Source organism: Nasonia vitripennis, chromosome 3, assembly GCF_009193385.2.
Source record: "Nasonia vitripennis strain AsymCx chromosome 3, Nvit_psr_1.1, whole genome shotgun sequence".
NCBI classification, from domain to species: Eukaryota; Metazoa; Arthropoda; class Insecta; order Hymenoptera; family Pteromalidae; genus Nasonia; species Nasonia vitripennis.
The window spans coordinates 5388979-5407050 of NC_045759.1; the positions used below are offsets into that span (position 1 = coordinate 5388979).

The 18072-nt window shown below is 45.2% G+C and overlaps 1 non-coding gene across 1 annotated transcript; it reads right to left on the reverse strand.

Annotated features, from left to right (window-relative positions):
* Positions 1-8854: 8854 nt before the first annotated feature.
* TRNAK-UUU lies at positions 8855-8927 on the reverse strand. The gene has a single exon. It is a non-coding gene; the product is annotated as a tRNA-Lys (tRNA).
* Positions 8928-18072: the final 9145 nt, after the last annotated feature.

Below are 18072 nucleotides of genomic sequence, written 5' to 3' on the forward strand. Positions count from 1 at the left end.
GTACGTTTAAACTGTTACAAAAACTGATTGGAGAATCCTGACGTTTCAAAATACGCGCAGAATGTCTACGTAGAACAAAGGTAACGCGCAGTTTCATGTTCTACGTATTGCTCGTAATTGCTGTGTGCAATAACATAGAATTTTTTAAAAAAACGACTTTACTTAATTTTGTTCGACGATATAGTAATTCATTAAATGGGTATAAATTCACTCATAACATACATTGTCCCGCGCACTAATTCTTTCTACAAATCGCGCAATTACTTTCATCTCAAAGTTTAACCCCTACATATAATCCGGCAAAAGCTTCATCGTCTCCCCGGCGTAATGAAATCCCTCTCAGGAGGCGCCCTAAAATTAACTGGAAACTGAAGCGAATGCTCGCGAAAGGTATAGGACGAATTCCAGTTATACAGCGACGCTGACGCGTGTAGTCAAGGGGGATATATAGGAGTGGGCCAAAGAGAGACTCGCGCAGAGCCACATCCTGCGAATTCTCTTAGGCGAAATAACGACGATTTCGTGTAAGCTGGTATTTGCGCTAATTTTGACTGCTAATTGCTACTTTGGAATAATTCACGTTTTTATGCACCTACGTGTAAATACGTAAACTCCGAATTAGAGAGTATAGATGTAACGCGAAGCTTCAAACTACACGACTGAAAAACTGAATAATCTTCCGAGCTACAACAGCGGCGCAGTGTCACGAGCACAGCAGCAGGCTCTCGTATATTTGCATGCGTAAATGGATGCTGGTACCTATATACAAGTGTAAACTCGCTGTAATTACATAAGAAGGAAACTCCAGCTCGCGCTGTGTGTATACTTATACACGCATACGTATCGTACGAGCTACACTCGTGCGCTTATAATGTACGCGTACACGCACGCATACACAGACTGGCAAGTATAAATACGCGTGTACGTATTCGCAGCTGATGCATATGCATTCGCACGAGCTCGAAATATATATGTATGTGTCTAAATTCACGAGCGCTTGTTTGGCCCTATGCGCAGCATCGCTAAAAGATCTGAAAAACGATATACAGGCTAGGGCGGCTTTTAATGGATTTCACGCGTCGCGTGCATTTCGTACCATTAGCGCGTCACTCCGCGCGCGCGTTTCTTCGCCGTAATCGAATCAGCGAAGAAGTTTCGCTTGGCTGAAGTTTCGGCTATACTGTTTGCGATCGCCTTATATTCTCTCGTTGCCTTTTACCGACGCGCTCGGATAATGCAAGTTGGGAAAGTTAAAGGTATATGCGTTTGTGTTATTTATTTAGGGAAAATTCGATAGCCTTACAGCCGCATATCCCGAACAAACGCCAGGCCTTATCGACCCAACTATATACTCTTTCCCCCAACAATAATATCGCCAGCCAGTGCGCGATAATACACAACTCGGCAGCGTCTCGCGCGAACTCGAAACTCCATATGCACACATAGAGCAGAGCAGTAGTACATAGTATACATCGCATACGTTGCGGCTCAGAGAATCCAGCAGCAGCAAATCCTTATCCCGGGAGCAGCTTTCGCCGTGCTCGACGGCGCCGTTAATAATAATCCCCGGCGTCGTGCGTCCGCTTATGTAATTTTCACGCTTGCTGCTATCTTCGTCCGCGGGAGCGAGAGTTTCGCGATAGTTTCGCGCGCACAAAAGCTACGGTATGTATCTTTGCGCGATACTGCACGCGCTTTACAGGGACCAAGAGGGAGAAGCTTGTAATGGTTTCCCGTGGGGTGAGTGTGTGTGTGTGTGTGTGTGTGCGTTGCTGTTCCGGAAGTTGCGCACATTGCGTTGTAGGCAAGTTCGAGGCTTTTCGGTGCGGGTATGTGCTGCAGTAACGTTCAATGAATTTGTTGCTGAACTACGGTGATGATGGTGTTCTTGTATTAGTTTGATTTTAAGTTTTGTGTGGTGAAGGTACGTGTACGTTTTGAATGGAAAGTTATTCGACGAGGTATAACATGTGGGAGGACGATCGAGAGCTGTGAATAACCTCAGGTATGCTGGGGTGAAGTTATTTTAGTTATTCCTCTCTTCGGTAGATGAACGCGAGCGCTTGAAATTTCGCGGTTATAGCTGGCGGACGTGAGAAAAATTTAACCCCATTCGAAAGAACTTTCGCTTAACGTACTCGGTTATTTTTTACTGGCCTTTTCTGAAAAATAGTTGTAAGGCTTCAGCTCTTGAAAAACCTACAAACGTCGCTCGAACAAAGCATTACGCAAATCGACAGCGCGCAGTAAAGCCTCATTAAGCATATCCTGGGCTATACGTGACCAAACTTTATACGCCTCATGACGAGGCAAGAGTCGAAATTGGCCCATAACTCGAGATAAAAAAGTGTTTTCCGGTCACTCGAAATACGCCCGACTATATTCATTTTTCACTCTCCAAAAATACGGCGCACACATATAACTCGCGTGTATTATCCGAACGTTTCGCGAATATATATATATAAAGTTCCTCCATATACATACCGGCGCGGACTTACCTATCGGAAAAATGTGCTGAAAAGCTTATGCCGTCGCCCACCGAGCGGTCCCATAAAAAAGACATCAAAAGCTCTCTCATTCCTCGCGCCTTTCCGATAGATTATAACGCGCGCCCGCGCAGTTATAAAGCGCGGAATATATCCCCCCTCTACTGTCGATATTTTTTGTGTATACGAAATTCCGTAGACCGGCGCGGCTCTGTCGAGCTCACTTTTTCGTCTCCTCTTTTTTTTCGCGACGACTCTACGCTGCGAAATAATGGAGCGGAAAAAATTGATTTCGAAAGACGCGGCTATTTTCGCCTCTGACCGCTGCGGCGCGGGAATTTCGCTTTCAAATACGCGCCCCGCGTGAAAAAAGCTCCGAAATCGCGCGAGGATTTTCTCGGGGCGCAGTATTATAGGCGCATTAATCGTCGCTGGTTTTTTGTGGATATAAGTTATATAACCCTTTGTTTCGGGTATTGAGCTTTTTTTCGGTGGGGATGTATATATAGGGTTCGAAACGAGAGAAGCGGTAATGAAAGAGGGTAATTCGGTGGATGGAGGTATGGATTTCCCGGCGAGATTTCTATTGACTCTCTCTCTCTCTCTCTCTCTATACGATCTCTCGCGGGCTGTAGCTTTTATTTACGGGAGTTTGAAAGTATATAAGGGAATCCATGCGTTTAAGCACCTCGTATATTTCCAGGGAATTTTTAGATTGGCTTTGTTTGTTGTATAGCGTTGGGAAATAATTTTTCGAATGTCGCCGAGAGGGTTAATTTTATTTTCGTTATTTTATGCCGATTCTCGTACTATTGTACGACGTCAAAAGTTTCCATGGCGACTGCGTTTGACTGCTCGATGGATATACTTCGGACTTGCGATCCGCTGACTGCACGTCTCAAAGGGATTTCTCGCTTTAAACAGAAAACGTAGTAAAATCGTAAAAACCCTCTTCAGCCCAGTTCGCTTACAAAGCAACACCTGTTCCCCGCGCATACGTAGCGTCTCGCGTATTAAAGAAAATCTGTCGCCTCCTTACACAACACTTTCGAAATTCGCGAAACAATCTCGACAAGCCCCGGAGAGAGAGAGAGAGAGAGAGAGAGAGAGAGAGAGAGAGAGACAAAAGAAGAAGAAGAAGGAAAAGTAGCTACACCCCGGGATTCCGCGCGAGTGGCTGCGACGGAAATCCGATTGGAAAAAGGAGTCGCCGCCGGCGGCGTCGAAATAAAGCTTCGCAAAAGCTTCTCCAGTTACAGCTGAGCGACGAGCAGCAGCAGCAGCTCTTTCCTCTCACTCTTTCTCGCGCGTCAACCGGTTTTTCCGGCGCACGGGGAAAAACGAGCGCTTCTCACCGCGGTAATTGCAAAACGCCCCGTGTATCGCGGCTGCAGCACACGGGGCAAACTACTTAGTGCCTTAATTACGCCGGCTTTTTCTCGGCGAAAGGCCTTTCTTTTCGACTTGTAATTTACTGCGAAGAGAGAGAATATATACGCGATGTTTAAGTTGCCGAGCCGTATTTTAACTTAATTCGAGACCGATTCGGCAAGCGGCACTAATTTACCTCGAGTTGAGAGAAGCTTGCGCGAGCGAAACTTGAGCAAGTGAGAAAACTACTTGGGGAATTATGCCCGAGTTTAATATGTTTTTACTCCGAGACTTTATGCGTATAATCCGAATTATATGCGCGGGACGGAATAACTCCTCTGTTGCATACACAAGCTCTACGGTATATACGATTTCTGAAGAAGCGATCGAGATTAAAAATATCAATCTCGCGCGATGTTTGCTCTGCTCGACTCGACAAACAAGCTGGCTTGAAATTTCTCTCAAAACTGTATACAGCTTCCCGCAGAACTTGCAGCGAGAACAAACTTGAAACGAGAATCATCTGATTCTGCGCTCGCGGCGATGTGGGCTGTATACGTTCTCCAGAAACGATGCGTATACAAGTGTACTCGTTCGTTAGGCTCGTCGTATTGACTCGTATAAGTATGATGTTAGTATAGAGGGAGGGGAATCGATCAACGAGCCTATGTGCGAGTGTGTCTGCAACACAGATTGATATCAAATATTGACGCGCGGCTGGAGAATTTTCGTATACGCGTCGAGATCGAAGTTGTATCGCGCGAATTATTTGTCGAGCGGAGAATTAAAAGTAAATAAACAATCACGGGCGTGTGTGCGCGTAAGCGAGCAAACGTGATTGTTTCTTTTAAATGTACGAATAATTTGGATAATTTCGAGTTTATAATTTGACCCTTGATTTCCACTCGTATACACAAAACAACGAATAAATAACGTTAATAGCATACGCTTGATCCCGCAAAGCGCGGCGTATATTTCCTCATCAAAGCCTATATACACAGCTATAGAGCGGAGCGACTCCGGCGCGACGCGAGAAAAATAAGATAATTGGATTATTTACCGATTTTTTCTCCTCCCACAGCCAGCGGACACAGGATCAAGTCTCTAGCGCCGATCATAAATCACAATTTCTCCGCGAACTCGCGCGCGCTCCCTTTTTCGGGAAAGGATGACGTTATTAATCCCGAGAGCAGCACCTATATATATATATATACCTTCGCGATGCCGGTGACGCATTAGATTCGTCGTCTCCTCGGTAAAGAAACTGCATTACCGCGAGAAATCGCCGGCAGAGGCGCGACTGCTGTGCCAAGAACAACTCGGTAAGAGAGTTTATTATACATACACAGAGCATCAGCGCCACCTATGCGCGACGTCGTTTGTCATCCGCGCGTCGAGGGCATTATTATGCTTCTTGCGAACGCGCGAGAGAGAGAAAGATCGTTTGTCAGCGCATTTCCGATTCGCCGCCCTGTCCTTATATTTTCCCGGAGCTGATCTCGTTCGAATGGTGTATAGGGAGGTGCGTGAGCAGTCGAGTCATTCGGGGCAATCCTTTATAATGGCTTGGCTTCTTTGCCGTGATTTGATCGAGCCGAGCGATTATAGAGGAGATAGCTGTTGAAATGTGCTGGAGAGAAATTGAATACGAGTTCTTTCGGAGAATTTGTGATTTTCGATGAAATATACAAAATTCGAGTGTTTGTTTTAAAGGATTTAAAGCTGTTGCTCGTATCCAATGACGTTGATTCGAATTCATCCTCGCAATGCGTTATTTATAGCCGAATTAGCGCTAATCGGATAGCATTATATCGTAAATATTCTTTTCCACAACGCATGCACGCGTCAATAAAATTTTTTCACATCCCACAACTCTCCATCAGTAGAAACATCCGAGTACGTCAATACGGAAAACAATTTCTCACCATGAATAAACCGCAGATCCCCGGCTCTCGTCCGCAGCGTATCACAGCCGGTGAATCGAGGGGGTTGAGAGAGAAGCGAAGAGCATCGTGAGTCCAAGACGGCGACTTTATTGCGATTTTACGACTCGGCCGGAATATGAGCAGAGCTTTCGTATGCCCGCGCTCGTAATTAATGCGAGCCGTGCGCCCTCTCAACCAACTAACTTGCAGCGGACGTGCATTATTATAATCTTCGAGCTGCACTCTTGCGATTAACTCCCGTCGGGGCATTAAAGCTCCGAAGAGCGAATAACAATTACCGCTGAAAAGCTCTCGCGCCGATCTCTCTGCCGCGGCTGCAAGCTCCGGAGCTGCTGGAATGTCCTTTTGCGTTTTATTATGTTTAACAGTGCGGAGAGCTTCTGTCGCTCTGGCTGTGTGTGTATAAGGGAGAGAGAGAGAGAGAGAGAGCTAAATGCACTTCATTTTCATTCCACTGTTGTGCCTGGCTTTTTACGCACCGCGAGATCTGACCTGCTGGAGATTATGGGAGATTTCGAATATTCAAGGTTTATTTAATCTTGAGTGTATTGCAATTTTCGAAACGGTGCATTAGTTGTTCGAATTCATAGTTTACAGAAATTCGAATGTTGAAATGGGTTCCGATCATAATTGATTGCATCATGCCGCAGTTGTGTGCACAGGGTTTAATTATAGCTATCAAATAGCACAAACTGAATTTACGAGCTAAATGTAACTCTGAACACTAAAACGCGTTGCCCCGCCCTTTTTGCCTGTAAAATTACATCCCTAAATTATTCTAAGCTCCTCTGTAATTATCAAAGCACACAACGCGCTACTTTTATTTTTTACCGTCTAAAGATAATCCTGCATTTCCTCTATTCCAACGCACGCGCCGTATAATACCTATATACAAGGCTGTCTCTCCTGCTCGAAATAAGAAATCTCCGACGTTACGCGACGGAGCTGGTACATATAATAAAAGCGAAAAACGAAAGCCAGCGCGGAGATGAAAATCCAAGCGCGTATACAGGTATACAGGCTGTCCGCTCGCGGCAAATGAGTTTTCGCTCTCGGAAGACGAGTCTCGAGCGATAAGTGACTGGCTCGCGATCGATCAGACGAGTCGCGTGCTTTATCTCTCGAGAGTGCTGCGAGAGGCTGCTTTTTGCGCCGAGAAGCCCTTAAGAGGCAGAGAGACGAGACGAATAAAAGTGGGAGACGATTTGCGGTTGACATTGCGACGACGAGAGGCGATGACGTGCGTGAGAGAGGAGCTTTCGAATATTGCGTTCGAAGGTCGACCGGTTTCTCGTTTGATAATAATTTTTACGCGTTTAAACGTTCGGGAAAGTCGAGGTATGCCTCTTCGAGGGTAAATAATAATGTATGGAAAAAACGACGAAGGAAGCAATTTATTAGATACGATTATACTCGAGAGCATAGAGATCGTGATCAGCGCGCGGTATAAGAGCGGAGAATACAATTTCGCTTCGGCAGAGCAAACGATACGGAACCGCAATCCATCCCATCTCTCACGGCGGCCTATATTCTCATCTCGTCGGAATGGCGCTCATTTCGCGGGGATTGCAGATTTGCTGCGCGAACCTTCCCAGAAATCGAACGACTCTTTCTCTCTCGAAAAAAAGAATGAAAACAACAACAAATCCTCGCTTACACACAGGCGCGCCTGTAATACACACGTGTACGTGAAGAGGGAGAGAATCCCGATAAGCGATTCCTTACAAAGTGTATTCCCGCCGCGAAGCTTTTTCTTTCTTCGTATCTCGTTTTTCTTTTCGCTCTCTTTCGCGCGCGCGACTCCGAAGCCTTTAGAGAATCGAACTAATGCGGCGGCCTGGAGATGTAGTATTAAGAGCGAAGTACGTGTCCCGCGACATTTACGGGCTTTTATTTGTTGTTCCTTTTGAGAGCTTGGTTTTGTTCTGTTGAGGATGTATAGGCTTATTGCGTTGAGGCGATCGGAGGAATTGGATCGTTTGTTGTACTAATGAAAAGAGGTAGAGGGAGAGAGAGAGAGAGAGAGAGAGAGAGAGATAGAGAGGTCGGGTAAACGAAAAGGATCGCGATTGAATGATGACATAAAATACACATTATTTCTGTGTAGTTTATTAACGAGCATACATGTAAAATCATTCAAAATAAAATGCAACGCACGCACGAGTATTGAAGAACACGGAAACATTACAAATTTATTTTAAATATGAAAAGATATTGAGAAAATAACTATTATCAATTATGTACACGCAAATATGGTTATGTATGTATGGTTAAGTATAAAAATCCCTGTGTCAGGTAATTTTTACAACAGCCAATTAAAAAAAAAAATACCGTGCCATCATTTTGCAACAGACATCGATCTGGCTTCACCATCGTGAGGTGTTTGAACCTGCACTTACGTTCAGGGTCACGAGCTTGCAAGCCGTGAAACGGCACAGCCTAAATCTGTACATCTACAAACGAGTATACACCAACGAAATCGTTGATCCTACCACGTGCGAGTTAGCCCTCCGATGCTCTGTACGACTCGTTAATCTTAATTAGGTAGTCGTCTCCGGTGGTGTCGTATCGAGTATCGGGCGCCGCAAGCTTTGGAGCCACGGCGTGACGCAGCTTCAAAGGCCTGTAAATTCAACGTCAACTTCGTCATCCCCCTCTTGCTGCTACCGGATTCCGTATCCGCGGGAGCTTTGGATGTGCGAAGCTCACTTGGCCTCGCCGTGTGTCTGCTATACTTACTCGTGTCTATAAGCTTGTATACTGCAGCTACAACTGTATATACATGCGTGTATACCTGAGGGCGCGACATGCAACGTCGACTGGGATTCTGGCCTTGCATCGGGTGGCTGTGGTAAAGCAGATGTCATGTGAGACGTGAGCGACGAGGAGGCGCGAATTACGAATGCCTGAAATCTCGTTTTGATTCGTTTGCAAAAAGAGAAACAATATAATTTATATATATTTATAAATTCGTGATATATCTAGATTGAATTTTACGATTTGCATATCAAATTTTATCTTCTTTTGTGCCATTGCGAGGCAAAAGAATAACGCCCGAACAGGGACTTGAACCCTGGACCCTCAGATTAAAAGTCTGATGCTCTACCGACTGAGCTATCCGGGCCGGTAAAGTAGAAATTTCATAGGCATTATATATGTGGTGAGCTATTCCACAACTGTCTGATAATGGCTTGTGTATTTCCTAGGCGTTACGCAATACAAGGTAACAGTGTTGAATAGTACTGGAAATGAAAGATAACGTACGATAGCTCAAATGACGGTATAGTTGTCAATGTTAAAGAAAGACCTTAGAATTATTATATTAATAAAAAAATAAGCATTCTAAATTAAATATTTATAAATAAGAATTTCTACTTATTCTTAAAAAAAAAAGTTTAAATATTATATCATCGAATTTATGATTGAGGATACCACAATTACAATTGATGATTTTGAATATTTATTAGTAACTTTCCACGCATAATATTAAAAATAACTCTATACTATACTCCACTGATCTCTCACAAACATCCTATCCCATTAGCCGAAAAATGCAAAGCCTACGCAAGCTCCGAAGAGAAAAATAATAGCTCGCTCGATTGCGGTGAAACCAAAAAATACAGCCCAGATAAGACGCGCCAAGGCTTTTTGCCAAATAGCGCGTTTAACGAGGTTGCTTTCTCGCTCGGCGCGCTCCAGACACGCTGCTTCTACACGCACCCGCAGCCAGTGCGAGATAGATACAAGATACATAAATTCAAAAAGACTCGGCGAGATGCAGAGGCTGAGGCACTCGGCTATAGCAGCGAAAAAAGCATAACGTCGGCACACACACACTTGCGAAAGAAGGAACGAAAAGTAAATACACACGAGAGGGCTGGAGGCGCCTTTTGCTTCGCGTCTACCATACACTACTACTTCCTTTTTTTTTCGAAACGCGTTTGCTAGTTGCGTACAAAGTTACGCGCCGCCGCCGCCGCGGCAGCGGTGCCGACAGCGTCCGCGCGAAAGCTCTTCAGAGGGAGAGACCGGAGCTTTTTTTTTGCGCTGTTTGTCTTTTTGAGCGAGATGAAATTTTTGCGAGGCTCGCAGTCTGTTGGATCCTGCTGAAACGCGAGCGGCAGTAAGAATCATGAACGGGAGTATACATAGTTCTCTGTGCGAGAGAAGCGTATATGCTTTGAGAGAACAATTGCACGGCGTACAGTTATATCGGGAGAATTTAACGAATGCGGACGCGTGTATACGTACGATGAGATGCTTGGGCTTGTTCCCCTGCGGATTTTTAATTTGAATTCACGCGGGTATACTCGGGAGCGTATGCGTGATTTTTAATGAAAACGTATAGTAATCGGGAGTAAATTAATTCATGAATAATCATAATTCCAGGAAAAATAAGCTCAACATGCTCGATGAATTGCATAATGGATAATGAATCGATGTACAACCGAGAAGCCAAATTAATCGTAATAAAGATAATACCTTAGCAAAAAGAAAATCGACAAGACTCACCGGAGCTTTTTTCCGTGCCAAAGCACTCGCTCTCCTCGTTACACGTCCAGACACTCGAAATAAAGAGTTAGAGGGAATGATCCGCTGCGGCTTAGCCGAAAAGTCATATAAATTTAAAAAGACTCGAGAACGAAAAAGCGGCTGTGGCACAGAAAGAGGATGGAGAGCCGCGGCCGGCTAAGCCATTTGCCAGCGAGAAAAAACTGCGACGAGCTTGCGTCAAGAAAAGTAAATAGCTGTACCTGCCCTGTACGAGGTCAGCACTGTAGTACTCGTCGTGCGCGAGCTTTTTTTGGTCGCGTCTCTGTCTCACTCGAAACGAGTTGCGTAAATCCACGGTGACGGTACAGCCCGATTGTCGCCGCTTCCTCGCCTAAGGTTCCGAGAGAGGATTACGCGTTTCTGGCTTTTTTCCAAGCTGCCGGATATTCGAAATTCCATCAGCTCGTTTTTGCCCAACCGACGCGCGTCAGTTGTGCTCAGCGTAGCGATTTCTGAAGTTTGCAATTCCGCGTTAGCGATTACAAGAAGAAAATGAAAAAGCCGCGAATACACCGGCATCCTCGCGAAGCTTCCACGAAAGCTCGCGAGCGGAAGCAGCCGTTGCATAGTATCCCCGCGGGCAAAAGCTCCGCGGTGTACGTATACACCTGAAATCCAACAGCCCTCTCGTAAACTCTCGGGGAATTCACCGTGCGTAGTCGCGAATCTCATTTTAAATTTAAGGCTCCGCCATCTCCTGTCGCCGCTGATATACGCTTACTATTCATGACCTCGAATCACTGACCTTTGGAGAAAGAGTTCTCTACGCGCATGCGCGAGCTTTTTCAAAAATGCACATTACGAGCGAAGATCCTTTTTGATGAAAGGGAAGCTCCGCAAACACGCGCTGATGCGGAGGTTGAATCGAAAGATTTGCTCCGCTGTGTGTGTATAGATAGACTCGAAGAATAATTTGAAAGTTCATTCTCTCCGCGCGAGCAATGCATATTTAAGCTCGCGGAGAATGAACGACTTGGAGGAATTGCTTTTTGATTAGCTATTCCCGCGCATCTTTGCGTGTTCGGATGTTTAATGCGCTATTTGCATTGTGCGCGGTATGAGAGAGAGAGAGAGAGAGAGAGAGAGAGAGAGAGAAAGTAATTACGCTTTGGCTGATTGGGTGCTTGGAGCTTTATGCTTTTTACGCTGGATCCTGATGAAGGCTATATCCGAGCACGGAAATGCTTTTCGTTCGAGTATACTGAGTAAACTTTTTTGTTTTTTCATTTTTCATTATTATATGACAATGTAATAATTGTGAAATTACGTAATAACTGGAGCTTTGAGTGCGGCCTTCAATTACAGAGCTTTTCCTTATATTCCGCTCCGTTTGAAAGCATCCCTGTCCCTCTCTCTCCCTTTGGATAGTATAACTAAATAATGATCATCGTCCTATTCAAACGTAGACAGCGTTGCAAATTCTTTTGACGTTGTCTGAGCAGCTTCTTTCGAAAAAGCTCGCTAAATGAAACTGATCAAACTAAAACTTTCGCGCTTGAAAACAGCATCTCCGAGACGCTTGCCAAAGACAACACACAGACAGTCAAACACTGCCTGGCAAAGCTCGTGCTTAGTCCATGTTTGCGTATACGCGTACACAGACAGAGAAGAAATCCTGTCAGCTATACAGCGTCGTATCAAACGGGCTTTTACGTCTCGAGTCTGATGTATATCGCTCGTTTTTCTCCACCGCTAACTCGATTTTTCGGCTTCCGCTCGTCCCTCCTTCTTATATATTGCTATCGGCTCTCTGAATTTTCCGCGCTCCTTTTTCCTCCTTTTATTCAGCGCTGACGGCCATCGTAATCCAATATTCCGCGCGTAGGCCCAGGCCAACCGCCTGGGCGAGTTTTTCTTCCGCGGCGTTATCGAATCTCGGAAAACTCTTTTTCTCCCTCGGCTATTGCATAAGGTCATTATCCTAATGCTCTCGCGATGACGAAGTAGACTGCAGCGCTTTATCGAAGTTCGGATCCGCTGGTGCAAATTCACTTACATCGCCGGAACCCAAAGAACTTCTCGCCCCGATCGGATAAAGAAAATACTCATTCACATCGACGCGGCGAGGATGGCAAAGTGAGCGAGTGGAAAACTCGTTTCTCTCGCTCCGCTGTTGTAGATACTCGAGAGAGAGAGAAAAAGTGCAAGAGGCGAAAAGCGATTCGACAAATAGACACTCGCGCTGCAGTCTCTTCCTCTGTAATCCCTTTACATAAAAAGCGATTTTCAGCACACTCGAGCTGCGCGCGGCTGAAGAATTTCCACTTCGATTTCCAACGCGCTTACTCTCGTCGAGGACTCGGGGAAATAGTCGCTCCTGTTTTCTGCCCTTTTGCCAAGGGCATAGTAGTACACCGAGAGAAGAGTATTACGAGAGAGAGAGAGAGAGAGAGAGAGAGAGAGAGAGAGAGAGAGAGAGAGAGAGAGAGAGAGAGAGATGGAGGAGTCGAATAAATACGCCGAGAGTTTTGATAAAGAGAGAGAACGAGACGCGATGTAAAGGAAAGAGAGGAATTTCGAGTCGAAGCTTCGCCGGAGCTTTTGTAAGGGAAACCAGGCGTCGCCTGCGTAGTAGTGTAAAAAAATCTGGACCAAAGTCGCCGGTGTATAAACCCGATGTTCCGTAAACTATACCGTCAGCCGACATCGCCTCTTCAATTTTAGATTAAACCGTACGACAAGGCCCGCGAGCACACGGCCAGCTTTTATTTCATTTTACGACATGGCACGGCTGGCTGCAGAATATCAGGGCTCGTGACCCTTATTCCTCTTGATGGCTGTATACATGTGCGTATTACGCGTCAGCGCAATTGTAATGTCGTTAGCGGCACGCGAGCCGACGGATGAGTAGTCCTCTCAGGTGTAATTATGCTACACGTATAAGCCGCTGCGCTGAGACTCGTGCGAGAAAACACCGCACTTCTTGACCTGATTTGGTGTATGTGTAGTAGCTGTCGTGAAATGCAAGTTTCAAAATTCGAAACGTAAAACCATACACGAGTACCTATATCGCGTAGAAATTTGTTTGCCTCTCCATTACCAGCATCGGGTACAAACAGCCCACGTCAGCTGAACAATGTACAAACAAATTTGCGATGTATACCCCGGTGCAATAATTCCGGATATTTACTGCAAACTGCATTACCGGAGCCGCTAAGCTCGAAAACGCGCATTAAAGCTCTCTATATCGAAGTATCGAAATGCTATCGTTGCGTCATGTGGCATTGCTGCTTCTCAAAAGTATAATAATTAGATCCTTCTCCGCGAGTTTTTCTCTCCAGTTCTGCTCGGACCACATCATCCTCTCTCGTCTTTTCTCTCGCGTTTGCGCGTGCACACAGTTCATTTAGAGAGGAAAATTGAATTATTCTTTGTCAAAGTTTAATTAAAATTTCGTATTCCAAGCAATTTTGTTTTTAGCGCTCCACCAAGAGAGAAAGAGAAAGACGTACATGTATATGCATGTCGTTCGTCGTATGACTGGAAAAGTTTCCGGACGAGAGAGATATACTCGTCAGGAGCTGAGGATATGAGATTGTTTTAGCAAACCTCAGGCAACTTTGACGATTCTTCAATGGACTCGAGTCGCGACGCGAGTTAAATGAAAAATATGCAAATCCTCGTGCGTCGCCTCGCGAGAGAGAGAGAGAGAGAGAGAGAGAGAGCAGAGGCTGAATAAAACATTATAATATAATATCTCTCGCGCGTATCGATGAAACTAATAAATCGGCCGCGCAAAAAGCGCGTTCGTTGCGCGGTTTAAATTTCGCGGTCAAACGCACACGGGAGTATATAATCGAAAAATCGCAGCCAGCCCGAAAATCCGCATAAATGCTCGCTCGCGCACGCACGGAGGGGGAGAAAAATGCGCAGTTATAACAATGAGAATCGCTGCAAGCTCTAACGAAGCGAACGTAATATTCCAGCCGGAAGCGATTCCGAAACGCGCTGCCCTTTTCCGGGCCGCCTTTATATCCGAGCGCACACTTTCTCTTGGATTTTTTTTTACATATAGCTATATAGCACCTTCGAGCGGAAAAGGGAGGCGCAAAAATGCGCGCGAACAAAGCCCGGGACACGGGGCAAAGGAAAATTTTAATTAACACGTAATAATCGCGCTGCGCATAGCTTATGTATATACACTTGCTCTGTCCCTTTTTTCTCTCGCTCCGTCGTATATATAGTATACAGACCTTTGGTTCGACCGGCGCGTTTACTCTCGGGAAATGTCTGCGCAGGTCAGGAATGTGAAAGGAAAAGCCGATAAGCCCTCTTTGCGCATTATGCAACATGGCTTCGAGGATTTTTCATTATGTCGCGGCTTCAGAGCACTGACAATATACGCACGAGTGAGTGCACTGCCGAAGTTTAGCTATTGTGTGCGGGATTGCGAGGTAGTTTTTGCGGTGAACGAAGAAATAATGCATGTTCTGTAGGATTTTATGATTCGCTGGGGCGCTTTGTTGAGCTTTGAAAAAAGCAGTGATGCTTGAACATCGTTGTGTTTCGAGCCGTGAGGATGTAGTCGAGTGCTTTGATTTTACCAAAGATTCCAGAAGTTACAAGCGCTCTGAATACCACAAAATATTGTAAATCTGGCTTTTCGGCCGTTTCAATCCCAGCTAACGAGGCTAAGACCGTCAAAACGTATAGCTTTGAAATCCGTTGATACTCGGAGGAAGCGAGATTCATTATTTTTAGACTCATCAAGTCTGTTCCGGACGTAACCGAGAGCTACTAGGGATAAGAGCAAGTGCGGCGTATTTATTCTTTATTAATAATATATTCTACCTATTAGTAGTTTTAGCGAACGTTTCTCCGTCATTTGGCTCTCATATGCGCGAATCGACAAGGCGATTCGTGGCTTCAGGCCAATACGGTTAGGAGTGATTTTATAATCATTCCTAGACTGCCACTACCCGTTTCTCGATAATAGTTCATTTTTATCAGCTCTATATACACACGCTATTCGATTCCCCGTCTAAAAACGATCTCCACTTCACGTCACTCGCTGCAGATCGCCCGCAAAGTCGGGAGCAAATTATCCGCGTCGAATTAGCCGCGGCATCAAAAAAAGGAAAATACAGGCTTTTATCCTATGCTCGGCTAGTTTACATTCGTAAATGGCTTAGAATTGCCACCGAGAGAGAGAGAGAGAGAGAGAGAGAGAGAGAGAGAGAGAGAGAGCCGCGCATATAGCAGTCGGAAGCTAGAAAGTTTGCACCCACTCTGGTGTATAAGCGAGAGTTCAAGTTTGTTCGATGGTCTTGAGCTGCTTCACACACACGCACACACACACACACACACACACACCTCACTCGGCCCTTGATTATTTCGAAAGTTCAATTAGTTGGGGGGGTGCAGCAAGGCTCGAATTAATCGCCGGCGTGTATACGCTTCTTCTCCGGAGAATTTGTGCGCTTTGCTGCTCGAGATCGCGACGCTTGATATCTTGGCGGGGGGCAAGTTTCCCTTGCGCGCTATTGCGGGATTTCCGATTTTCTCGCCGGTGGGGACGACCGAGCGCTTGTTGCGCGATAAAAACTTTGCGCCGGTTATTGCTGCTGGATAGAGAGCTGATGCATTGTGACGTTGGATATTGTTATTAATTTTGTTTTTTGAGAGGGAGAGGGACGGTGGCAAGTTTGCGTGGGAGTTTCCGATGAAATTTGCGTTGAGAGCTTTTCGTGAAAATTTTGATGCAATGTCGGGAAAAATTACAGAATGTATTATTTGTCGGTTACTATGGACGAATGAATAATTGTGCTGAAAATGTACGAAATTATTTCATTTCGTAGAAAAATGCATCAAAGAACCACTATGTGACTTAATTAATTTATTTATGGCGTGTGCGTAATATAGACCATTACAACTTTTAACGCATTTTAAAATTTTTTAAAATAGAATATCAAAAAATGCACGTTCATTATGAAACTCGTCATTTCGTGCACAAGTGCATAGTTAAAATTTCCCACGATTCTTTCCCCCAATCCACACGCGTACAGCCGACGCAATAAGCTCCAGTTCCCAAAATCACGAAGCGGCCAAACAGCCCCGGCGAACAATATAATCAATTTGCCACGACAGCTTCATTTACACCTACTCCCCGCAAAATCCCGACGCGTGACTCGAATAACGCCGGAATTCCGCGCGCTTTGCCTGCGAAATTTCCCGCCGCTCGCGCCGTCTAATCCACACCCTCTACTCACTATAGCACCGGCTAATCGCTAATGTTAAAATCAGGGATTCGGCCCTCACTCTGCCTTTACAGTACAACTGTTATTACACCCGAGGCTCTCGTTTTGTAGCCCGCACAGTGAGGAAGATCGATTTCGAGCGAAATGCACAGCTTTCTATGAAAACAATAACAAAAAAAGCGCATCGAATCCCAGAAAATCCCTGCGCACAGAGAGGATAACGGCGCGATTGAACTTTTACGCGAGAATTTATACACCTCTCTCGCCGGGGGGGGGGGGGATATGCACATACACGCACAATTTATCGCGAGTCCTCCGATAATACATGGACTCGAACGTAAGAAGAATGGCTTGTTGATATTGCGCGTCGTACGAGAGGAGAAAGAGAAATTGAAAAAATGATTGACTGGCTTATTGTTGGTACAGACGACGACGTGCTTGCGAACAGAGCAGTGATTCAGAGAAGTGCCGGACGATGTTTCGCCGCGACAACGGCCGCGCGTCGGTAGTTATACTGTAAATTTTATTTCCCGAGTGTGTACTCGCGAGGATTGACCCGATGGTATTTATGGGGACGCTTTAATTGAAGCTTTTTCGCTGAGTGTGTTATTTCGTAGATACTGGATATTTTGTTTTAATGCGATGGAGGTGGAAAATGATAGAATGTGGAGAGCTTTGATTTGATCAACTATGAGTGTTTGTCAAAGGGTAGGTATAAGCCGAGTGTCGCATCGGCGCTGAGTGAGTGCATTCTTTGCTTTGCAACGATCCGCTTCTCTCTAATCGACGTTATTTCGTTCTATGTGTAGGTGTACTTGGATATGCGTATGCACGTTATTTATAGGTCGGATTTCATCGATTTATTACGATTCATTTAAATTATTCCACCGTATACGATTTAACTTTGATTGATCGTACATTGATTCTGATTTGTACCACCAAGCACAACACCCCTGATATCATCGCCAAAATTGCATACACAACTCTCCTTTCAATAAAACAAACCCGCACATGACTTCCGATAGCTCCAAACGCTGATCCGGTAACTTCTGTCTCGAGATTCACGAATACTTCGAACTTTTCCTCATCAAACATTCTCAAAGCTATACACGTCGCCCTCCATATCAAACGTCGTATTACCCATTCTCAGAAATCCTCAAAAACTTTACTTCATAAAATCCAGTCCAAAATCCCACCTCTGTGACCTCCGCGAAAAATCCAACCGCATAAACGCGATCTCCAGCACTATAAATTTACAAGACTCTCTCTCTCTCTCTCCCTCTCGCGTATACGTATATAACTTCCATATCCCATATCCGCGATTTCCTCGCGCGACGTTCCTTTATACTCGCCAACTTTTATTGCGCCCGTACCGATACTTATTCTTCTCGCGCCGCGGTGAAATTTTCAAAATAAAAGCTCTCTCCCGCGCAATCGGATTAAGCTCGCTCGACACAGAGGCGTGGAAAAAAAATAACGAAGCAATGAATTTCACGCGGCGAGCCACGCATTAAGCAA